This window comes from Carica papaya, chromosome 8 (genome assembly GCF_054855325.1).
Source record: "Carica papaya isolate Zhongbai chromosome 8, ASM5485532v1, whole genome shotgun sequence".
NCBI lineage: Eukaryota > Viridiplantae > Streptophyta > Magnoliopsida > Brassicales > Caricaceae > Carica > Carica papaya.
Window position 1 is genome coordinate 19056932 of NC_142316.1, and position 22391 is coordinate 19079322.

General features: G+C 46.5%; 4 non-coding genes and 33 pseudogenes across 4 annotated transcripts; 34 read left to right on the top strand and 3 right to left on the bottom strand.

The window, feature by feature from the left end:
- Positions 1-185: 185 nt before the first annotated feature.
- LOC148248741 (5S ribosomal RNA) lies at positions 186-304 on the bottom strand (annotated as a pseudogene).
- A 560-nt stretch (positions 305-864) lies between these two features.
- Positions 865-983, bottom strand: LOC148248742 (5S ribosomal RNA). Its single transcript, XR_015815184.1, has one exon. It is a non-coding gene; the product is annotated as a 5S ribosomal RNA (ribosomal RNA).
- Positions 984-1548: 565 nt separating this feature from the next.
- On the bottom strand, positions 1549-1667 carry LOC148248743 (5S ribosomal RNA; annotated as a pseudogene).
- Positions 1668-3179: 1512 nt separating this feature from the next.
- On the top strand, positions 3180-3298 carry LOC148248744 (5S ribosomal RNA; annotated as a pseudogene).
- Positions 3299-3503: 205 nt separating this feature from the next.
- Positions 3504-3622, top strand: LOC148248745 (5S ribosomal RNA; annotated as a pseudogene).
- A 914-nt stretch (positions 3623-4536) lies between these two features.
- On the top strand, positions 4537-4655 carry LOC148248746 (5S ribosomal RNA; annotated as a pseudogene).
- Positions 4656-4860: 205 nt separating this feature from the next.
- LOC148248747 (5S ribosomal RNA) lies at positions 4861-4979 on the top strand (annotated as a pseudogene).
- A 235-nt stretch (positions 4980-5214) lies between these two features.
- On the top strand, positions 5215-5333 carry LOC148248748 (5S ribosomal RNA; annotated as a pseudogene).
- Positions 5334-5864: 531 nt separating this feature from the next.
- LOC148248749 (5S ribosomal RNA) lies at positions 5865-5982 on the top strand (annotated as a pseudogene).
- A 204-nt stretch (positions 5983-6186) lies between these two features.
- LOC148248750 (5S ribosomal RNA) lies at positions 6187-6305 on the top strand (annotated as a pseudogene).
- Positions 6306-6512: 207 nt separating this feature from the next.
- LOC148248751 (5S ribosomal RNA) lies at positions 6513-6631 on the top strand (annotated as a pseudogene).
- A 561-nt stretch (positions 6632-7192) lies between these two features.
- Positions 7193-7311, top strand: LOC148248752 (5S ribosomal RNA). Its single transcript, XR_015815241.1, has one exon. It is a non-coding gene; the product is annotated as a 5S ribosomal RNA (ribosomal RNA).
- A 558-nt stretch (positions 7312-7869) lies between these two features.
- On the top strand, positions 7870-7988 carry LOC148248753 (5S ribosomal RNA; annotated as a pseudogene).
- A 204-nt stretch (positions 7989-8192) lies between these two features.
- LOC148248754 (5S ribosomal RNA) lies at positions 8193-8311 on the top strand (annotated as a pseudogene).
- Positions 8312-8874: 563 nt separating this feature from the next.
- On the top strand, positions 8875-8992 carry LOC148248755 (5S ribosomal RNA; annotated as a pseudogene).
- Positions 8993-9554: 562 nt separating this feature from the next.
- Positions 9555-9673, top strand: LOC148248756 (5S ribosomal RNA; annotated as a pseudogene).
- A 559-nt stretch (positions 9674-10232) lies between these two features.
- Positions 10233-10351, top strand: LOC148248757 (5S ribosomal RNA; annotated as a pseudogene).
- An 885-nt stretch (positions 10352-11236) lies between these two features.
- Positions 11237-11355, top strand: LOC148248758 (5S ribosomal RNA; annotated as a pseudogene).
- Positions 11356-11564: 209 nt separating this feature from the next.
- On the top strand, positions 11565-11683 carry LOC148248759 (5S ribosomal RNA; annotated as a pseudogene).
- Positions 11684-12244: 561 nt separating this feature from the next.
- On the top strand, positions 12245-12363 carry LOC148248760 (5S ribosomal RNA; annotated as a pseudogene).
- Positions 12364-12599: 236 nt separating this feature from the next.
- LOC148248761 (5S ribosomal RNA) lies at positions 12600-12717 on the top strand (annotated as a pseudogene).
- Positions 12718-12920: 203 nt separating this feature from the next.
- On the top strand, positions 12921-13039 carry LOC148248762 (5S ribosomal RNA; annotated as a pseudogene).
- A 209-nt stretch (positions 13040-13248) lies between these two features.
- On the top strand, positions 13249-13367 carry LOC148248763 (5S ribosomal RNA; annotated as a pseudogene).
- Positions 13368-13929: 562 nt separating this feature from the next.
- On the top strand, positions 13930-14048 carry LOC148248764 (5S ribosomal RNA). Its single transcript, XR_015815276.1, has one exon. It is a non-coding gene; the product is annotated as a 5S ribosomal RNA (ribosomal RNA).
- Positions 14049-14609: 561 nt separating this feature from the next.
- On the top strand, positions 14610-14727 carry LOC148248765 (5S ribosomal RNA; annotated as a pseudogene).
- Positions 14728-14932: 205 nt separating this feature from the next.
- Positions 14933-15051, top strand: LOC148248766 (5S ribosomal RNA; annotated as a pseudogene).
- A 206-nt stretch (positions 15052-15257) lies between these two features.
- On the top strand, positions 15258-15376 carry LOC148248767 (5S ribosomal RNA; annotated as a pseudogene).
- Positions 15377-16292: 916 nt separating this feature from the next.
- LOC148248768 (5S ribosomal RNA) lies at positions 16293-16411 on the top strand (annotated as a pseudogene).
- A 207-nt stretch (positions 16412-16618) lies between these two features.
- On the top strand, positions 16619-16737 carry LOC148248769 (5S ribosomal RNA; annotated as a pseudogene).
- Positions 16738-16944: 207 nt separating this feature from the next.
- LOC148248770 (5S ribosomal RNA) lies at positions 16945-17063 on the top strand (annotated as a pseudogene).
- Positions 17064-17624: 561 nt separating this feature from the next.
- Positions 17625-17743, top strand: LOC148248771 (5S ribosomal RNA). The gene has a single exon (XR_015815149.1). It is a non-coding gene; the product is annotated as a 5S ribosomal RNA (ribosomal RNA).
- Positions 17744-18300: 557 nt separating this feature from the next.
- LOC148248772 (5S ribosomal RNA) lies at positions 18301-18419 on the top strand (annotated as a pseudogene).
- A 1017-nt stretch (positions 18420-19436) lies between these two features.
- Positions 19437-19555, top strand: LOC148248773 (5S ribosomal RNA; annotated as a pseudogene).
- A 204-nt stretch (positions 19556-19759) lies between these two features.
- Positions 19760-19878, top strand: LOC148248774 (5S ribosomal RNA; annotated as a pseudogene).
- A 560-nt stretch (positions 19879-20438) lies between these two features.
- Positions 20439-20556, top strand: LOC148248775 (5S ribosomal RNA; annotated as a pseudogene).
- Positions 20557-21116: 560 nt separating this feature from the next.
- On the top strand, positions 21117-21235 carry LOC148248776 (5S ribosomal RNA; annotated as a pseudogene).
- A 563-nt stretch (positions 21236-21798) lies between these two features.
- On the top strand, positions 21799-21917 carry LOC148248777 (5S ribosomal RNA; annotated as a pseudogene).
- The last annotated feature ends 474 nt before the right edge of the window (positions 21918-22391 follow it).

The window sequence follows — 22391 nt, forward strand, 5'->3', positions numbered from 1 at the left end:
TACATAAACTCATTCCCCTTTTTTCCCCCTCCCGTCATTTGTTTCCTTGTGCGTGCGCACTACACCTCCCGTTCTCGTTCTAATATCAAGTAAAATGCTATAGCGCCGTGACTCACATTTGCGAATAAACCTGAGGACCATAATTCAAGTTGCGCGTAACGTCGAAAGAATCATCTGCAAAAAAATGGGTGCAACACGAGGACTTCACAAGTGGCGACCAATCCGAGTACTACTCTCGCCCAAGCACACTTAACTGCGGAGTTCTGATGGGATCCAGTGCATTAGTGCTGGTATGATGCCACTTGTTTAATTTTGCACTTCAACTACATACACTCCTTCTCTTTTCTTCCTCATCCCGTCATTTGTTTCCTTGTGCGTGCGCATTGCACCTCCCGTACTCGTTCTAATATCAAGTAAAATGCCACGGCGCCGTGACTCACATTTGCGAATAAACCTGCGGACCATAAATCAAGTCGCGTGTAACGTCAAAAGAATCATCTGCAAAAAGATGGGTGCAACACGAGGACCTCCCAAGAAAATGGGTGAAATATAAAGACTTCGCAGGAGGTCACCCATCCGAGTACTTTTCTCGCCCAAGCACCCTTAACTGCGGAGTTCTGATAGAATCCGTTGCATTAGTGCTGGTATGATCCCTCATGTTTCATTCTGCACTGCAAATACATTCACTCTGTCTCCTTCCATCCCCCCTCCCGTCATTTGTTTCCTTGTGCGTGCACTCTGCATCTCTCTTTCTCGTTCTAATACCAAGTAATATGCCCCGGCATCGTGACTCACCTTTGCAAATGAACCAGCGGTTTATAATTCCATTCGCGCGTAACATCAAACAACCCATCCGAAAAAATATAGGTGCAACACGAGGGCTTCCCAGGTGGTCACCCATCCGAGTACTACTCTCGCCCAAGCACGCTTAATTGTGGAGTTCTGATGGGATCCGGAGCTTTAGTGCTGGTATGATCGCACCTGTTTAATTTTGTGCTGCAATTACATACACTCCTTCTCCTTTCTTCCCCCTCCCGTCATTTGTTTCCTTGTGCGTTCACACTTCACCTCTCGTTCTCGTTCTAATATCGATTAAAATGCCCCTGCTTCTTGACTCACATTTGCGTATAAACCAGCGGACCCTAGTTCCAGACGCGCGTAACGTCGAACGACCCGTCTGAAAAAAAATTGGTGCGACACAAGGACTTCACAAGAAAATGGGTGAAATATAAGGACTTCGCAGGTGGTAACCCATGCTAGTACTACTCTCGCCCAAGCTCCCTTACCTACGGAGTTCTGATAGAATCCGTTGCATTAGTGCTGGTATGATCGCACTTGTTTCATTTCGTGCTGAAAATACATACACTCCTTCTCCTTCTCCTTCCCTCCCCCTCCCACCAATTGTTTCCTTGTTCGTTCACACTGCACCGCTCCTTCTCGTTCTAATATCGATTAAAATGCCCGTGCTTTTTGACTCACATTTGCGTATAAACCAGTGGACCCTAGTTCCAGTCGCGCGTAACATCGAACGACCCGTCTGAAAAAAAATTGGTGCGACACGAGGACTTCCCAAGAGGTCACCCATCCGAGTACTACTCTTGCCCAAGCACACTTAACTACGGAGTTCTGATGGAATCCGGTGCATTAGTGCTGATATGATCGCACTCGTTTAATTCTGCGCTGCAAATACATAAACTCCTTCTCCTTTCTTCCCCCTCCCGTCATTTGTTTCCTTGTGCGTGCGCACTGCACCTCCCGTGCTCGTTCTAATATCAAGTAAAATGCTACAGTGCCGTGACTCATATTTGCGAATAAACCTTAGGACCACAATTCAAGTCGCGCGTATCGTCGAAAGAATCATCTGCAAAAAAATGGGTGCAACACGAGGACTTCCTAAGAAAATGGGTGAAATATAAGGACTTCGCAGGAAGTCACCTATCCTAGTGCTACTCTCGCCTAAGCACCCTTAACTTGCGGAGTTCTGATAGAATCCGTTGCATTGGTGCTGGTATGATTGCTCATGTTTCAATCTGCGCTGCAAATACATACACTTTTTCTCCATCCATCCCCCCTCCCGTCATTTATTTCCTTGTGCGTGCACTCTGCATCTCTCTTTCAAGTTCTAATATCGATTAAAATGCCCCTGCTTCTTAAATCACATTTGCGTATAAACCAGTGGACCCTAGATGTAGTCGCGCGTAACGTCGAACGACCCATCTGAAAAAAAAAATTAGTACGACACGAGGACTTCCCAAGAGGTCACCCATCCGAGTACTACTCTCGCCCAGCACACTTAACTGCGGAGTTCTAATGGGATCCGGTGCATGATCGCACTCTCGCACAAGCACCTCCGCAGTTAAGTGTGCTTGGGCGAGAGTAGTACTAGGATGGGTGACCTCCTGGGAAGTCCTCGTGTCGCACCAATTTTTTTTCAGACGGGTCGTTCGACGTTACGCGCGACTGGAACTAGGGTCCGCTGGTTTATACGCAAATGTGAGTCAAGAAGCAGGGGCATTTTAATCGATATTAGAACGAGAAGGAGAGGTGCAGTGTGAACGCAAAAGGAAACAATTTATGGGAGGGGGAGGGAAGGAGAAGGAGTGTATGTATTTTCAGCACGAAATGAAACAGGTGCGATCATACCAGCACTAATTCAACGGATTCTATCAGAACTCCGTAGGTAAGGGTGCTTGGGCGAGAGTACTACTAGCATGGGTTACCTCCTGCGAAGTCCTTATATTTCACCTATTTTCTTGTGAAGTCCTCGTGTTGCACCCACTTTTTTGCAGATGATTCTTTCGACATTACGCGCGACTTGAATTATGGTCCTCAGGTTTATTCGCAAATGTGATTCACGGCGCTGTAGCATTTTACTTGATATTAGAACGAGAACGGGAGGTGCAGTGCGCACGCACAAGGAAACAAATGACGGGAGGGGGAAGAAAGGGGAATGAGTTTATGTATTTGCAGTGCGAAATTAAACAGATGTGCCGTTCGACGTTACGCGCGACTTTAATTATGGTCCGCAGATTTATTCACAAATGTGAGTCACGGCGCCGTGGCATTTTACTTGATATTTGAACGAGAACGAGAGGTGCAGTGCGCACGCACAAAAAAACAAATGACGGGAGGGGGAAGAAAGGGGAATGAGTTTATGTATTTGTAGCGCAAAATTAAACAGTTGCGATCATACCAGCACTAATGCACCGGATCCCATCAGAACTCCGTAGTGAAGTGTGCTTAGGCGAGATTAGTACTCGGATGGGTGACCTCCTGGGAAGTCCTCGTGTCGCACCAATTTTTTTTCAGACGGGTCGTTCAACGTTACGCGCGACTGGAACTAGGGTCCGCTGGTTTATACACAAATATGAGTCAAGAAGCAGGGGCATTTTTATCGATATTAGAACGAGAATGAGAGGTGAAGTGTGAACGCACAAGGAAACAAATGACGGGAGGGGGAAGAAAGGAGAAGGAGTGTATGTATTTGCAGCGCGAAATTAAACAGGTGTGATCATACCAGCACTAAAGCTCCGGATCCCATCAGAACCCCGTAGTTAAGTGTGCTTGGGCGAGAGTAGAACTCGGATGAGTGACCACTTGGGAAGCCCTCGTGTTGCACCTATTTTTTTTCGGATGGGTTGTTCGACATTACGCGCTAATGGAATTATAAACCGCTGGTTCATTTGCAAAGGTGAGTCACGGTGCCGGGGCATATTACTTGATATTAGAACGAGAAAGAGAGATGCAGAGTGCACGCACAAGGAAACAAATGACGGGAGGGGGGATGGAAGGAGAAAGAGTGTATGTATTTGCAGTGCAGAATGAAACATGAGGGATCATACCAGCACTAATGCAACGGATTCTATCAGAACTCCGCAGTTAAGGGTGTTTGGGTGAGAAAAGTACTCGGATGGGTGACCTCCTGCGAAGTCCTTATATTTCACCCATCTTCTTGGGAGGTCCTCGTGTTGCACCCATCTTTCTGCAGATGATTCTTTCGACGTTACGCGCGACTTGATTTATGGTCCTCAGGTTTATTCGCAAATGTGAGTCAAGAATCAGGGGCATTTTAATCGATATTAGAACGAGAAGGAGAGGTGCAGAGTGAACGCACAAGGAAACAATTGATGGGAGGGAAAGGGAAGGTGAAGGAGTGTATGTATTTTCAGCATGAAATGAAACAGGTGCGATCATACCAGCACTAATGCAACGGATTCTATCAGAACTCCGTAGGTAAGGGTGCTTGGGCGAAAGTAGTACTTGCAAGGGTTACCTCCTGCGAAGTCCTTATATTTCACCCATTTTCTTGTGAAGTCCTCGTGTTGCACCCATTTTTTTGCAGATGATTCTTTCGACGTTACGCGCGACTTGAATTATGGTCCTCAGGTTTATTCGCAAATGTGAGTCACGGCGCTTTAGCATTTTACTTGATATTATAACGAGAACGGGAGGTGCAGTGCGCACGCACAAGGAAACAAATGACGGGAGGGGGAAGAAAGGGGAATGAGTTTATGTATTTGCATCGCAAAATTAAACAGGTGCGATCATACCAGCACTAATGTACCGGATCCCATCAGAACTCCGCAGTGAAGTGTGCTTGGGGGAGATTAGTACTCGGATGGGTGACCTCCTGGGAAGTCCTCGTGTCGCACCAATTTTTTTTCAGACGTGTCATTCGACGTTACGCTCGTCTGGAACTAGGGACCGCTGGTTTATACGCAAATGTGAGTCAAGAAGCAGGGGCATTTTAATCGATATTAGAACGAGAATGAGAGGTGAAGTGTGAACGCACAAGGAAACAAATGACGGGAGGGGGAAGAAAGGAGAAGGAGTGTATGTATTTGCAGCGCGAAATTAAACAGGTGCGATCATACCAGCACTAAAGCTCCGGATCCCATCAGAACTCCGCAGTTAAGTGTTCTTGGGCGAGTGTAGTACTCGGATGGGTGACCTCCTGCGAAGTCCTCATATTTCACCCATTTTCTTGGGAGGTCCTCGTGTTGCACCCATCTTTTTGCAGATTATTCTTTCGACGTTACGCGCGACTTGATTTATGGTCCGCAGATTTATTCGCAAATGTGAGTCACGGCACCGTCGCATTTTACTTAATATTAGAACGAGTACGGGAGGTGCAGTGCGCACGCACAAGGAAACAAATGACGGGATGAGGAAGAAAAGAGAATGAGTGTATGTATTTGAAGCGCAAAATTAAACAAGTGGCATCATACCAGCACTACTGCACTGGATCCCATCAGAACTCTGCAGTTAAGTGTGCTTGGGCGAGAGTAGTACTCAGATGGGTGACCTCTTGGGAAGTCCTTGTATTTCAACAATTTTTTTCAAATGGGTCGTTCAACGTTACGCGCGACTGGAACTATGGTCCGCTGGTTTAGACCCAAATGTGAGTCAAGAATCAGGGGCATTTTAATCGATATTAGAACGAGAAGGAGAGGTGCAGTGTGAACGCACAAGGAAACAAATGATGGGAGAGGGGAGGGAAGAAGGAGTGTATGTATTTTCAGCACGAAATTAAACAGGTGAGGTCACACCAGCACAAATGCACCGGATCCCATCAGAACTTCGCAGTTAAGTGGGCTTTGGCGTAAGTAGTAAAATGATGGGTTACCTCCTGGGAAGTTCTCGTGTTGCACCCATTTTCTTTTTTTCAGATGTGCCGTTCGACGTTACGCGCGACTTTAATTATGGTCCGCAGATTTATTCGCAAATGTGAGTCACGGCGCCGTGGCATTTTACTTGATATTAGAACGAGTACGAGAGGTGCAGTGCGCACGCACAAGGAAACAAATGACGGGAGGAGGAAGAAAAGATTACGAGTGTATGTATTTGAAGCGCAAAATTAAAGAAGTGGCATCATACCGGCACTAATGTACTGGATCCCATCAGAACTCTGCAGTTAAGTGTGCTTGGGCGAGAGTAGTACTCGGATGGGTGACCTCTTGAGAAGTCCTCGTATCGCAACAATTTTTTTTTAGATAGGTCGTTCGACATTACGGGCGACTGGAACTATGGTCCGCTGGTTTATACGCAAATGTGAGTCAAGAATCAGGGGCATTTTAATCGATATTAGAACGAGAAGGAGAAGTGCAATGTGAACGCAAAAGGAAACAAATGATGGGAGGGCGGGAGGGAAAAAGGAGTGTATGTATTTTCAGCACGAAATTAAACAGGTGCGGTCACACCAGCACAAATGCACCGGATCCCATCAGAACTCCGCAGTTAAGTGTGCTCTAGCGAAAGTAGTACAATGATGGGTTACCTCCTGGGAAGTTCTCGTGTTGCACTCATTTTTTTTTTCAGATGTGCCCTTCGACGTTACGCGCGACTTTAATTATATTCCGCAGATTTATTCGAAAATGTGAGTCACTGCGCCGTGGCATTTTACTTGATATTTATACGAGAACGAGAGGTGCAGTGCACATGCACAATGAAACAAATGACGGGAAGGGGAAGAAAGGAGAAGGAGTGTACGTATTTGCAGCGCGAAATTAAATAGGTGCCATCATACCAGCACTAATGCACCGTATCCCATCAGAACTTAGCAGTTAAGTGTGCTTGGGCGGGAGTAGTACTCGGATTGGTGACCTCCTGGGAAGTCCTCGTGTTGCACCCATTTTTTTTCAGATGGATCATTCGACGTTACGCGCGAATGCAATTATAAACCGCTGGTTCATTCGCAAAGGTGAGTCATGATGCCAGGGCATTTTACTTGATATTAGAACAAGAAGGAGAGATGCAGAGTGCACGCACAAGGAAACAAATAATGGGAGATGGGATGGAGGGAGAAAGAGTGTATGTATTTGCAGCGCAGAATGAAACATGAGCAATCATACCAGCACCAATGCAACGGATTCTATCAGAACTCCGCAAGTTAAGGGTGCTTGGGCGAGAGTAGCACTAGGATGGGTGACCTCATGCGAAGTCCTTATATTTCACCTATTTTCTTAGGAAGTCCTCGTGTTGCACCCATTTTTTTGCAGATAATTCTTTCGACGTTACACGCGACTTGAATTATGGTCCTCAGGTTTATTCGCAAATGTGAGTCACGGCATCGTAGCATTTTACTTGATATTAGAACGAGCACGGGAGGTGCAGTGCGCACCCACAAGGAAACAAATGACGGGAGGGGGAAGAAAGGAGAAGGAATTTATGTATTTGCAACGCAAAATTAAATGGGTGCGATCATACCAGCACTAATGCACCGGATCCCATCAGAACTACGCAGTTAAGTGTGCTTGGGCGAGAGTAGTACTCGGATGGGTGACCTCCTGGGAAGTCCTCGTGTCGCACCAATTTTTTTCAGATGGGTCGTTCGACGTTACGCGCGACTGGAACTAGGGTCCGCTGGTTTATACGCAAATGTGAGTCAAGAAGCAGGGGCATTTTAACCGATATTAGAAGGAGAAGAAGAGGTGCAGTGTGAACGCACAAGGAAACAATTGATGGGAGGGGGAGGGAAGGAGAAGGAGTGTATGTATTTTCAGCACGAAATGAAACAGGTGCGATCATACCAGCACTAATGCAACGGATTCTATCAGAACTCCGTAGGTAAGGGTGCTTTGGCGAGAGTAGTACTAGCATGGGTTACCTCCTGCGAAGTCCTTATATTTCACCCATTTTCTTAGGAAGTCCTCGTGTTCCACCCATTTTTTTACAGATGATTCTTTCGACGATACGCGCGACTTGAATTATGGCCCTCAGGTTTATTCGCAAATGTGAGTTACGGCACCGTAGCATTTTAATTGATATTAGAACGAGCACGGGAGGTGCAGTGCGCACGCACAAGGAAACAAATGACGGGAGGGGTAAGAAAGGTTAAGGAGTTTATGTATTTGCAGCGCGGAATTAAACGGGTGCAATCATACCAGCACTAATGCACTGGATCCCATCAGAACTCTGCAGTTAAGTGTGCTTGGGCGAGAGTAGTACTCGGATTGGTGATCACCTGGGAAGTCCTCGTGTCGCACAAATTTTGTTTCAGATGGGTCGTTCGACGTTACGCGCGACTGGAACTATGGTCCGCTGGTTTATACGCAAATGTGAGTCAAGAATCATGGGCATTTTAATCGATATTAGAACGAGAAGGAAAGGTGCAGTGTGAACGCACAAGGAAACAAATGATGGGAGGGGGGGAGGGAAGAAGGAGTGTATTTATTTTCAGATGGAAATTAAACAAGTGTGGTCACACCAGCACAAATGCACCGGATCCCATCAGAACTCCGCAGTTAAGTGTGCTTTGGCGAAAGTAGTACAATGATGGGTTACCTCCTGGGAAGTTCTCGTGTTGCACCCATTTTCTTTTTTTCAGATGTGCCGTTCGACGTTACGCGCGACTTGAATTATAGTCCGCAGAATTATTCGCAAATGTTTGTCACGGTGCCGTGGCATTTTACTTGATATTTGAAAGAGAACGAGAGGTGCAGTGCGCACGCACAAGGAAACAAATGACGGGAGGGGGAAGATAGGAGAAGGAGTGTATGTATTTGCAGCGCGAAATGAAACAGGTGCGATTATACCAGCACTAATGCAACGGATTCTATCAGAACTCTGTAGGTAAGGGTGCTTGGGCGAGAGTAGTACTAGCATGGGTTACCTCCTGCGAAGTCCTTATATTTCACCCATTTTCTTGTGAAGTCCTCATGTTGTACCCATTTTTTTGCAGATGATTCTTTCGACGTTACGCGCGATTTGAATTATGGTCCTCAGGTTTATTCGCAGATGTGAGTCACGGCACTGTAGTATTTTACTTGATATTAGAACGAGAACGGGAGGTGCAGTGCGCATGCACAAGGATACAAATGACGGGAGGAGGAAAAAAGGGGAATGAGTTTATGTATTTGTAGCGCAAAATTAAACAGGTGTGATCATACCAGCACTAATACACTGGATCCCATCAGAACTCCGTAGTGAAGTGTGCTTGGGCGAGATTAGTACTCGAATGGGTGACCTCCTTGAAGTCCTCGTGTCGCACTAATTTTTTTTTTCAGACGGGTCGTTCGACGTTACGCGCGACTGGAACTAGGGTCCACTGGTTTATACGCAAATGTGAGTCAAGAAGCAGGGGCATTTTAATCGATATTAGAACGAGAAGGAGAGATGCAGAGTGCACGCACAAGGAAACAAATGACGGGAGGGGGGATGGAGGGAGAAAAAGTGTATGTATTAGCAGCGCAGAATGAAACATGAGCAATCATACCAGCACCAATGCAACGGATTCTATCAGAACTCCGCAAGTTAAGGGTGCTTGGGCGAGAGTAGCACTAGGATGGGTGACCTCATGCGAAGTCCTTATATTTCACCCATTTTCTTAGGAAGTCCTCGTGTTCCACCCATTTTTTTCAGATGATTCTTTCGACGATACGCGCGACTTGAATTATGGTCCTCAGGTTTATTCGCAAATATAAGTCCCGGCACCGTAGCATTTTACTTTATATTAGAAGGAGCACGGGAGGTGCAGTGCGTACGCACAAGGAAACAAATGACGGGAGGGGGAAGAAAGGAGAAGGAATTTATGTATTTGCAGCGCGGAATTAAACGGGTGCGATCATACCAGCACTAATGCACCTGATCCCGTCAGAACTCCGCAGTTAAGTGTGCTTTGGCGAGAGTAGTACTCGGATTGATGAGCTCCTGGGAAATCCTCGTGTCGCACCAATTTTTTTTCAGACGGGTCATTCGACGTTACGCGCGACTGGAACTAGGGTCTGCTGGTTTATACGCAAATGTGAGTCAAGAAGCAGGGGCATTTTAATCGATATTAGAACGAGAAGGAGAGGTGCAGTGTGAACGCACAAAGAAACAATTGATGGGAGGGGGAAGGAAGGAGAAGGAGTGTATGTATTTTCAGCAAGAAATGAAACAGGTGCGATCATACCAGCACTAATGCAACGGATTCTATCAGAACTCCGTAGGTAAGGGTGCTTGGGCGAGAGTAGTACTAGCATGGGTTACCTCCTGCGAAGTCCTTATATTTCACCCATTTTCTTGTAAAGTCCTCGTGTTGCACCCATTTTTTTGCAGATGATTCTTTCGACGTTACGCGCGACTTGAATTATGGTCCTCAGGTTTATTCGCAAATGTGAGTCACGGCGCCGTGGCATTTTACTTGATATTAGAACGAGAACGGGAGGTGCAGTGCGCACGTACAAGGAAACAAATGACGGGAGGGGGAAGAAAGGCGAATGAGTTTATGTATTTGTAGCGCAAAATTAAACAGGTGTGATCATACCAGCACTAATGCACCGGATCCCATCAGAACTCTGCAGTTAAGTGTGCTTGGGCGAGAGTTGTGCCCGGATGGGTGACCTCCTGGGAATTCCTCGTGTCGCACTAATTTTTTTTTCAGACGGGTCGTTCGACGTTACGCGCGACTGGAACTAGGGTCCACTGGTTTATACGCAAATGTGAGTCAAGAAGCAGGGGCATTTTAATCGATATTAGAACGAGAAGGAGAGATGCAGAGTGCACGCACAAGGAAACAAATGACGGGAAGGGGGGATGGAAGGAGAAAGAGTGTATGTATTTGCAGTGCAGAATGAAACATGAGGGATCATACTAGCACTAATGCAACGGATTCTATCAGAACTCCGCAGTTAAGGGTGCTTGGGCGAGAAAAGTACTCGGATGGGAGACCTCCTGCGATGTCCTTATATTTCACCTATTTTCTTGGGAGGTCCTCGTGTTGCACCCATCTTTTTGCAGATGAATCTTTCGACGTTACGCGCGACTTGATTTATGGTCCGCAGGTTTATTCGCAAATGTGAGTCACAGCGTCGTGGCATTTTACTTGATATTAGAACGAGTACGGGAGGTGCAATGCGCACGCACAAGGAAACAAATGACGGGAGGAGGAAGAAAAGAGAAGGAGTGTATGTATTTGAAGCGCAAAATTAAACAAGTGGCATCATACCAGCACTAATGCACTGGATCCCATCAAAACTCTGCAGTTAAGTGTGCTTGGGCGAGAGTAGTACTCGAATGGGTGAACTCTTGGGAAGTCCTCGTATCGCAACAATTTTTTTTCAGATGGGTCGTTCGACGTTACGCGTGACTAGAACTATGGTCCGCTGGTTTATACGCAAATGTGAGTCAAGAATCAAGGGCATTTTAATCAATATTAGAACGAGAAGGGGAGGTGCAGTGTGAACGCACAAGGAAACAAATGATGGGAGGGGGGGAGGGAAGAAGGAGTGTATGTATTTTCAGCACAAAATTAAACAGGTGCGGTCACACCAGCACAAATGCACCGGATCTCATCAGAACTCCGCAGTTAAGTGTGCTTTGGAGAAAGTAGTACAATGATGGGTTACCTCCTGGGAAGTTCTCGTGTTGTACCCATTTTTTTTTTTTCAGATGTGCCGTTCGACGTTACGCGCGACTTGAATTATTGTCCTCAGGTTTATTCGCAAATGTGAGTCACGGCGCCGTGGTATTTTACTTGATAGTAGAACGAGAACGGGAGGTGCAGTGCGCACGCAAAAGGAAACAAATGACGGGAGGGGGAAGAAAGGGGAATGAGTTTATGTATTTGCAGTGCGAAATTAAACAGGTGCGATCATACCAGCACTAATGCACCGGATCCCATCAGAACTTCGCAGTGAACTGTGCTTGGGCGAGATTAGTACTTGGATGGGTGACCTCCTGGGAAGTCTTCGTGTCGCACCAATTTTTTTTCAGACGGGTCGTTCGACGTTACGCGCGACTGGAACTGGGGTCCGCTGGTTTATACGCAATTGTGAGTCAAGAAGAAGGGGCATTTTAATCGATATTAGAACGAGAATGAGAGATGCAGAGTGTACGCACAAGGAAACAAATGACAGAAGGGGGGATGGAGGGAGAAAAAGTGTATGTATTTGCAGCGCATAATGAAACATGAGCGATCATACCAGCACCAATGCAACGGATTCTATCAGAACTCCGCAAGTTAAGGGTGCTTGGGCGAGAGTAGCACTAGGATGGGTGACCTCCTGCGAAGTCCTTATATTTCACCAATTTTCTTAGGAAGTCCTCGTGTTGCACCCATTTTTTTGCAGATGATTCTTTCGACGATACGCGCGACTTGAATTATTGTCCTCAGGTTTATTCACAAATGTGAGTCACGGCACCGTAGCATTTTACTTGATATTAGAACGAGCACAGGAGGTGCAGTGCTCACGCACAAGGAAACAAATGACGGGAGGGGGAAGAAAGGAGAAGGAGTTTATGTATTTGCAGCGTGGAATTAAATGGGTGCGATCATACCAGCACTAATGCACCGGATCCCATCAGAACTTCGCAGTGAAGTGTGCTTGGGCGAGAAAAGTACTCGGATGGGTGACCTCCTGCGAAGTCCTTATATTTCACCCATTTTCTTGGGAGGTCCTCGTGTTGCACCCATCTTTTTGCAGATGATTCTTTCGACGTTACGCGCGACTTGATTTATGGTCCACAGGTTTATTCGCAAATGTGAGTCACGGCGCCGCGACATTTTACTTGATATTAGAACGAGTACGGGAGGTGCAGTGTGCACGCACAAGGAAACAAATGACGGGAGGTGGAATAAAAGAGAAGGACTGTATGTATTTGAAGCGCAAAATTAAACAAGTGGCAACATACCAGCACTAATGCACTGGATCCCATCAGAACTCTGCAGTTAAGTGTGCTTGGGCAAGAGTAGTACTCGGATGGGTTACCTCTTGGGAAGTTCTCGTATCGCAACAATTTTTTTGCAGATGGGTCGTTCGACATTACACGCGACTGGAACTATGGTCCGCTGGTTTATAGGCAAATGTGAGTCAAGAATCAGGGGCATTTTAATCGATATTAGAACGAGAACGAGAGGTGCAGTGTGAACGCACAAGGAAACAAATGATGGGAGGGGGGAGGGAAGAAGGAGTGTATGTATTTTCAGCACGAAATTAAACAGGTGTGGTCACACTAGCACAAATGCACCGCATCCCATCAGAACTCCGCAGTTAAGTGTGCTTTGGCGAAAGTAGTGCAATGATGGGTTACCTCATGGGAAGTTCTCGTGTTGCACCCATTTTCTTTTTTTCAAATTTGTCGTTCGACGTTACGCGCGACTTTAATTATGGTCCGCAGATTTATTCGCAAATGTGAGTCACGGCGCCGTAGCATTTTACTTGATATTTGAATGAGAACGAGAGGTGCAGTGCGCACGCACAAGGAAACAAATGACGGGAAGGGGAAGAAAGGATAAGGAGTTTACGTATTTGCAGCGCGAAATTAAACAGGTGCGATCATACCAGCACTAATGCACCGGATCCCATCAGAACTCCGCAGTTAAGTGTGCTTGGGCGAGAGTAGTACTCGGATTAGAGACCTTGTGGGAAGTCCTCGTGTCGCACTAATTTTTTTTTCAGACGGGTCGTTCGACGTTACGCGCGACTGGGACTAGGGTCCACTGGTTTATACGCAAATGTGAGTCAAGAAGAAGGGGCATTTTAGTCGATATTAGAACGAGAAAAAGAGATGCAGAGTGCACGCACAAGGAAACAAATGACGGGAGGGGGGGTGGAGGGAGAAAAAATGTATGTATTTGCAGCGCAGAATGAAACATGAGCAATCATACCAGCATCAATGCAATGGATTCTATCAGAACTCTGCAAGTTAAGGGTGCTTGGGCGAGAGTAGCACTAGGATGGGTGACCTCCTGCGAAGTCCTTATTTTTCACCCATTTTCTTAGGAAGTCCTCGTGTTCCACCCATTTTTTTGCAGATGATTCTTTCGACGATACGCGCGACTTGAATTATGGTCCTCAGTTTTATTCGCAAATGTGAGTTACGGCACTGTAGCATTTTACTTGATAATAGAACGAGCACGGGAGGTGCAGTGCGCACGCACAAGGAAACAAATGACGGGAGGGGCAAGAGAGGAGAAGGAGTTTATGTATTTGCAGCGCGAAATTAAATGGGTGTGATCATGCCAGCACTAATGCACCGGATCCCATCAGAACTCCGCAGTTAAGTGTGCTTGGGCGAGAGTAGTACCCGGATGGGTGACCTCCTGAGAAGTCCTCGTGTCGCACCATTTTTTTTTTCAGACGGGTCGTTTGATGTTACGCTTGACTGGAACTAGGGTCTGCTGGTTTATACTCAAATGTGAGTCAAAAAACAGGGGCATTTTAATCGATATTAGAACGAGAAGGGGAGGTGCAGTGTGAACGCACAAGGAATCAATTGATGGGAGGGGGAGGGAAGGAGAAGGAGTGTATGTATTTTCAGCACGAAATGAAACAGGTGCGATCATACCAACACTAATGCAACGGATTCTATCAGAACTCCGTAGGTAAGGGTACTTGAGCGAGAGTAGTACTAGCATGGGTTATCTCCTGCGAAGTCCTTATATTTCACCAATTTTCTTGTGAAGTCCTCGTGTCGCACCAATTTTTTTTTTCAGACGGGTCGTTCGACGTTACGCGCGTCTGGAACTAGGGTCCGCTGGTTTATACGCAAATGTGAGTCAAGAAGCAGGGGCATTTAATCGATATTAGAACGAGAATGAGAGGTGAAGTGTGAACGCACAAGAAAACAAATGACGGGAGGGGGAAGAAAGGTGAAGGAGTGTATGTATTTGCAGCGCGAAATTAAACAGGTGGGATCATACCAGCACTAAAGCCCCGGATCCCATCAGAACTCCGCAGTTAAGTGTGCTTGGCGAGATTAGTACTGGGATGGTTGACCTCCTGGGAAGTCCTCGTGTCGCACCAATTTTTTTTCAGACGGGTTGTTCGACGTTACGCGCGTCTGGAACTAGGGTCCGCTAGTTTATACGCAAATGTGAGTCAAGAAGCAGGGGCATTTCAATCGATATTAGAACGAGAATGAGAGGTGAAGTGTGAACGCACAAGGAAACAAATGACGGGAGGGGGAAGAAAAGAGAAGGAGTGTATGTATATGCAGCGCGAAATTAAACAGGTGCGATTATACCAGCACTAAAGCTTCGGATCCCATTAGAACTCCGCAGTTAAGTGTGCTTTGGCGAGAGTAGTACTCGGATGGGTGACCACCTGGGAAGCCCTCGTGTTGCTCCTATTTTTTTTCGGATGGGTTGTTTGACGTTACGCGCGAATGGAATTATAAACCGCTGGTTCATTTGCAAAGGTGAGTCACGGTGCCGGGGCATATTACTTGATATTAGAACGAGAAAGAGAGATGCAGAGTGCACGCACAAGGAAACAAATGACGGGAGGGGGGATGGAAGGAGAAAGAGTTTATGTATTTGCAGCGCAAAATTAAACGGGTGCGATCATACCAGCACTAATGCACCGGATCCCATCAGAACTCCGCAATTAAGTTTGCTTGGGCGAGAGTAGTACTCGGATGGGTGACCTCCTGGGAAGTCCTCGTGTAGCACTAATATTTTTTCCAGACGGGTCGTTCGACGTTACGCGCGAATGGAACTAGGGTCCATTGGTTTATACGCAAATGTGAGTCAAGAAGCAGGGGCATTTTAATTGATATTAGAACGAGAAAGAGAGATGCAGAGTGCACGCACAAGGAAACAAATGACGGGAGGGGGGATGGAGGGAGAAAAAGTGTATGTATTTGCAACCCAGAATGAAACATGAGCAATCATACCAGCACCAATGCAACGGATTCTATCAGAACTCCGCATTTAAGGGTGCTTGGGCGAGAAAAAGTACTCGGATGGGTGACCTCCTGCGAAGTCCTTATATTTCACCCATTTTCTTGGGTGGTCCTCGTGTTGCACCCAATGTTTTGCAGATGATTCTTTCGACGTTACACGCGACTTGAATTATGGTCCTCAAGTTTATTCGCAAATGTGAGTCACGGCGCTGTACCATTTTACTTGATATTAGAACGAGAACGGGAGGTGCAGTGCGCACGCACAAGGAAACAAATTACGGGAGGGGGAAGAAAGGAGAAGGAGTTTATGTATTTGCACCGCGAAATGAAACAGGTGCGATCATACCAACACTAATGCAACGAATTCTATCAGAACTCCGTAGGTAAGGGTGCTTGGGCGAGAGTAGTACTAGCATGGGTTACCTCCTGCGAAGTCCTTATATTTCACCCATTTTCTTGTGAAGTCCTCGTGTTGCACCCATTTTTTTGCAGATGATTCTTTCGATGTTACGCGCGACTTGAATTATGGTCCTCAGGTTTATTCGCAAATGTGAGTCACGGCACTGTTGCATTTTACTTGATATTAGAACGAGAACGGGAGGTGCAGTGCGCCCGCACAAGGAAACAAATGACGGGAGGGGGAAGAAAGGGGAATGAGTTTATGTATTTGCAGCGCAAAATTAAACAGGTGCGATCATACCAGCACTAATGCACCGGATCCCATCAGAACTCTGTAGTTAAGTGTGGTTTGGCGAGAGTAGTACTCGGATTGTTGACCTCCTGGGAAGTTCTCGTGTCGCACTAATTTTTTTTCTCAAACGGGTCATTCGACATTACGCGCGACTGGAACTAGGGTCCACTGGTTTATACGCAAATGTGAGTCAAGAAGCAGGGGCATTTTAATCGATATTAGAACGAGAATGAGAGGTGAAGTGTGAATGCACAAGGAAACAAATGACGGGAGGGGGAAGAAAGGAGAAGGAGTGTATGTATTTGCAGCGCGAAATTAAACATGTGCGAACATACCAGCACTAAAGCTCCGGATCCCATCAGAACTCTGCAGTTAAGTGTGCTTGGGCTAGAGTAGTTCTCGGATGGGTGACCACTTGGGAAGTCCTCGTGTTGCACCCATTTTTTTTTTTTCAGATGTGCCGTTCGACGTTAAGCGCGACTTTAATTATGGTCCGCAGATTTATTCGCAAATGTGAGTCACGGCGCCGTGGCATTTTACTTGATATTTAAACGAGAACGAGAGGTGCAGTGCGTACGCACAAGGAAACAAATGACGGGAGGGGGAAGAAAGGAGAACGAGTTTATGTATTTGCAGCGCAAAATAAGAGGTGCGATCATACCAGCACTAATGCATTGGATTCCATCAGAACTCTGTAGTTAAGTGTGCTTGGGCGAGAGTAGTACTCGGATGGGTGACTTCTTGGGAAGTCCTCGTGTCGCACCAATTTTTTTTCAGACGGGTCGTTCGACGTTACGCGCGACTGGAACTAGGGTCCACTGGTTTATACGCAAATTTGAGTCAAGAAGCAGGGGCATTTTAATCTATATTAGAACTAGAATGAGAGATGCAGAGTGCACGCAAAAGGAAACAAATGACGGGAGGGGGGATGGAGGGAGAAAAAGTGTATGTATTTGCAGCGTAGAATGAAACATGAGCAATTATACCAGCACCAATGCAACTGATTCTATCAGAACTCCGCAAGTTAAGGGTGCTTGGGCGAGAGTAGCTCTAGGATGGGTGACCTCCTGCGAAGTCCTTATATTTCACCCATTTTCTTAGGAAGTCCTCGTGTTGCACCCATTTTTTTGCAGATGATTCTTTCGACGATACGCGCGACCTGAATTATGGTCCTCAGGTTTATTCGGAAATGTGAGTCACGGCACCGTAGCATTTTACTTGATATTAGAACGAGAACGGGAGGTGCAGTGCGCACGCACAAGGAAACAAATGACGGGAGGGGGAAGAAAGGAGAAGGAGTTTATGTATTTGCAGCACAGAATTAAACGGTTGCGATTATACCAGCACTAATGCACCGGATCCCATCAGAACTCCGCAGTTAAGTGTGCTTGGGCGAGAGTAGTACTCGAATGGGTGACCTCCTGGGAAGTCCTCGTGTCGCACCAATTTTTTTTCAGATGGGTCGTTCGACGTTACGCGCGACTGGAACTGGGGTCCTCTTGTTTATACGCAAATGTGAGTCAAGAAGCAGGGGCATTTTAATCGATATTAGAACGAGAAGGAGAGGTGCAGTGTGAACGCACAAGGAAACAATTGATGGGAGGGGGAGGGAAGGAGGAGTGTATGTATTTTCAGCACGAAATGGAACAGGTGCGATCATACCAGCACTAATGCAACGGATTCTATCAGAACACCGTAGGTAAGGGTGCTTGGGCGAGAGTAGTACTAGCATGGGTTACCTCCTGCGAAGTCCTTATATTTCACCCATTTTCTTGTGAAGTCCTCGTGTTGCACCCATTTTTTTGCAGATGATTCTTTCGACGTTACGCGCGACTTGAATTATGGTCCTCAGGTTTATTCGCAAATGTGAGTCACGGCGCCGTAGCATTTTACTTGATATTAGAACGAGAACGGGAGGTGCAGTGCGCACGCACAAGGAAACAAATGACGGGAGGGGTAAGAAAGGGGAATGAGTTTTTTAGTTTTGCAGCGCGAAATTAAACAGGTGCGATCATATCAACACTAATGCACCGGATCCCATCAGAACTCCGCAGTGAAGTGTGCTTGGGCGAGATTAGTACTCGGATGGGTGACCTCCTAGGAAGTCCTCGTGTCGCACCAATTTTTTTTCAGACGGATCGTTTGACGTTACGCGCGTCTGGAACTAGGGTCCGCTGGTTTATACGCAAATGTGAGTCAAGAAGCAGGGGCATTTTAATCGATATTAGAACGAGAATGAGAGGTGAAGTGTGAACGCACAAGGAAACAAATAACGGGAGGGGGGGAGGGAAGAAGGAGTGTGTGTATTTGCAGTGTAGAATGAAACATGAGGGATCATACAAGTACTAATGCAACGGATTCTATTAGAACTCCGCAATTAAGGGCGCTTGGGCGAGAAAAGTACTTGGATGGGTGACCTCCTGCGAAGTCCTTATATTTCACCCATTTTCTTGGGAGGTCCTCGCGTTGCACCCATCTTTTTTCAGATGATTCTTTCGACTTTACGCGCGACTTGATTTATGGTCCGCAGGTTTATTCGCAAATGTGAGTCACGGCGCCGTGGCATTTTACTTGATATTAGAAAGAGTACGGGAGGTGCAGTGCGCACGCACAAGGAAACAAATGACAAGAGGAGGAAGAAAAGAGAAGGAGTGTATGTATTTGAAGCGCAAAATTAAACAAGTGGCATCATACCAGCACTAATGCACTGGATCCCATAAGAACTCTGCTCTTAAGTGTGCTTGGGCGAGAGTAGTTCTCGGATGGGTGACCTCTTGGGAAGTCCTCGTATCGAAATAATTTTTTTTCAGATGGGTCGTTCGACGTTACGCGCGACTTGAACTATGGTCCGCTGGTTTATACGCAAATGTGGGTCAAGAATCAGGGGCATTTTAATCAATATTAGAATGAGAAGGAGAGGTGCAGTGTAAACGCACAAGGAAACAAATGATGGGGGGGGGGAGGGAAGAAGGAGTGTATGTATTTTCAGCACGAAATTAAACAGGTGCGGTCACACCAGCACAAATGCTCCGGATCCCATCAGAACTCCGCAGTTAAGTGTGCTTTGGCGAAAGTAGTACAATGATGGGAGGGGGAAGAAAGGAGAAGGAGTTTATGTATTTGCAGCGTGAAATTAAACAGGTGCGATCATACCAGCATTAATGCAACCGATCCCATCATAACTCCGCAGTTAACTGTGCTTGGGCGAGAGTAGTACTCGGATGGGTGACCACTTGGGAAGTCCTCGTGTTACACCCATTTTTTTGCAGATGATTCTTTCGATGTTACGCGCGACTTGAATTTGGTCCTCAGGTTTATTCGCAAATGTGAGTCACGGCGTCGAAATATTTTACTTGATATTAAAACGAGCACGGGAGGTGCAGTGCGCACGCACAAGGAAACAAATGACGGGAGGGGAAAGAAAGGAGAAGGAGTTTATGTATTTACAGCGCGAAATTAAACGGGTGCGATCATACCAGCACTAATGCAACGGATCCCATCATAACTCTGCAGTTAAGTGTGCTTGGGCGAGAGTAGTACTCGGATGGGTGACCTCCTGGGAAGTTCTCGTGTCGCACAAATTTTTTTTCAAACGGGTCGTTCGACGTTACGCGCAACTGGAACTATGGTCCACTTGTTTATACGCAAATGTGAGTCAAGAAGCAGGGGCATATTAATCGATATTAGAATGAGAAAAAGAGGTGCAGTGTGAACGCACAAGGAATCAAATGATGGGAGGGGGGAGGGAAGGAGAAGGAGTGTATGTATTTTCAGCACGAAATGAAACAGGTGCGATCATACCAGCACTAATGCAACAGATTATATCAGAACTCCGTAGGTAAGGGTGCTTGGGCGGGAGGAGTACTAGCATGGGTTACCTCCTGCGAAGTCCTTATATTTCACCCATTTTCTTGTGAAGTCCTCGTGTCGCACCAATTTTTTTTCAGACGGGTCGTTCGATGTTACGCTCGTCTGGAACTAGGGTCCGCTGGTTTATACGCAAATATGAGTCAAGAAGCAGGGGCATTTTAATCGATATTTGAACGAGAATGAGAGGTGAAGTGTGAACGCATAAGGAAACAAATGACAGAAGGGGGATGAAAGGAGAAGGAGTGTATGTATTTGCAGAGCGAAACTAAACAGGTGCGATCATTGCAGCACTAAAGCCCCGGATGCCATCAGAATTCCGCAGTTAAGTGTGCTTGGCGAGATTAGTACTCGGATGGGTGTCCACCTGGGAAGCCCTCGTGTTGCACTTATTTTTTTTTCGGATGGGTTGTTCGACGTTACGCGCGAATGGAATTATAAACCGCTGGTTCATTTGCAAAGGTGAGTCACTGTGCCGGGGCATATTACTTGATATTAGAACGAGAAAGAGAGATACAGAGTGCACGCACAAGAAACAAATGACGGGAGGGGGGATGGGAGGAGAAAGAGTGTATGTATTTGCAGTGCAGAATGAAACATGAGGGATCATACTAGCACTAATGTAACGGATTCTATTAGAACTCCGCAGTTAAGGGTGCTTGGGCGAGAAAAGTACTCAGATGGGTGACCTCCTGCGAAGTCCTTATATTTCACCCATTTTCTTGGGAGGTCCTCGTGTTGCACCCATCTTTTTGCAAATGATTCTTTCGACGTTACGCGCGACATGATTTATGGTCCGCAGGTTTATTCGCAAATGTGAGTCACGGCGCCGTGGCATTTTACTTGATATTAGAACGAGAACGGGAGGTGCAGTGCGCACGCACAAGGAAACAAATGACGGGAGGGGGAAGAAAGGGGAATGAGTTTATGTATTTGCAGCGCAAAATTAAACAGGTGCGATCATTTCAGCACTAATGCACCGGATCCAATCAGAACTCCGCAGTGAAGTGTGCTTGGGCGAGATTAGTACTCGGATGGGTGACCTCTTGGGAAGTTCTCGTGTCGCACTAATCTTTTTTTTCAGACGGGTCGTTCGACGTTACGCGCGACTGGAACTAGGGTCCACTGGTTTATACGCAAATGTGAGTCAAGAAGCAGGGGCATTTTAATCGATATTAGAACGAGAAGGAGAGATGCAGAGTGCACGCACAAGGAAAAAAATGACGGGAGGGGGGATGGAGGGAGAAAAAGTGTATGTATTTGCAGCGCAGAATGAAGCATGAGCAATCATACCAGCACCAATGCAACGGATTCTATCAGAACTCCGCAAGTTAAGGGTGCTTGGGCGAGAGTAGCACTAGGATGGGTGACCTCCTGCGAAGTCCTTATATTTCACCCTTTTTCTTAGGAAGTCCTCGTGTTGCACACATTTTTTTACAGATGATTCTTTCGACGATACGCGCGACTTGAATTATGGTCCTCAGGTTTATTCGCAAATGTGAGTCACGGCACCGTAGCATTTTACTTGATATTAGAACGAGCACGGGAGGTGCAGTGCGCACGCACAAGGAAACAAATGACGGGAGGGGGAAGAAAGGAGAAGGAGTTTATGTATTTGCAGCGCTAAATTAAACGGGTGCGATCATATCAGCACTAATGCACTTGATCCCATCAGAACTCCGCAGTTAAGTGTGCTTGGGCGAGAGTAGTACTCGGATAGGTGACCTCCTGGGAAGTTCTCGTGTCGCAACAATTTTTTTTCAGACGGGTCGTTCGACGTTACGCGCGACTGGAACTAGGGTCCGCTGGTTTATACTCAAATGTGAGTTAAGATGCAGGGGCATTTTAATCGATATTAGAACGAGAATGAGAGGTGCAGTGTGAACGCACAAGGAAACAATTGACGGGAGGTGGAATAAAGGAGAAGGAGTGTATGTATTTGCAGTGCGAAATTAAACAGGTGCGATCATACCAGCACTAAAGCCCCGGATCCCATCAGAACTCCGCAGTTGTGTGCTTGGGCGAGAGTAGTACTCGGATGGGTTACCTACTGCGAAGTCCATATATTTCACCCATTTTCTTGGGAGGTCCTCGTGTTGCACCCATCTTTTTGCAGATGATTCTTTCGAGGTTACTCGCGACTTGATTTATGGTTCGCAGGTTTATTCGTAAATGTGAGTCACGGCGCCGTGACATTTTACTTGATATTAGAACGAGTATGGGAGGT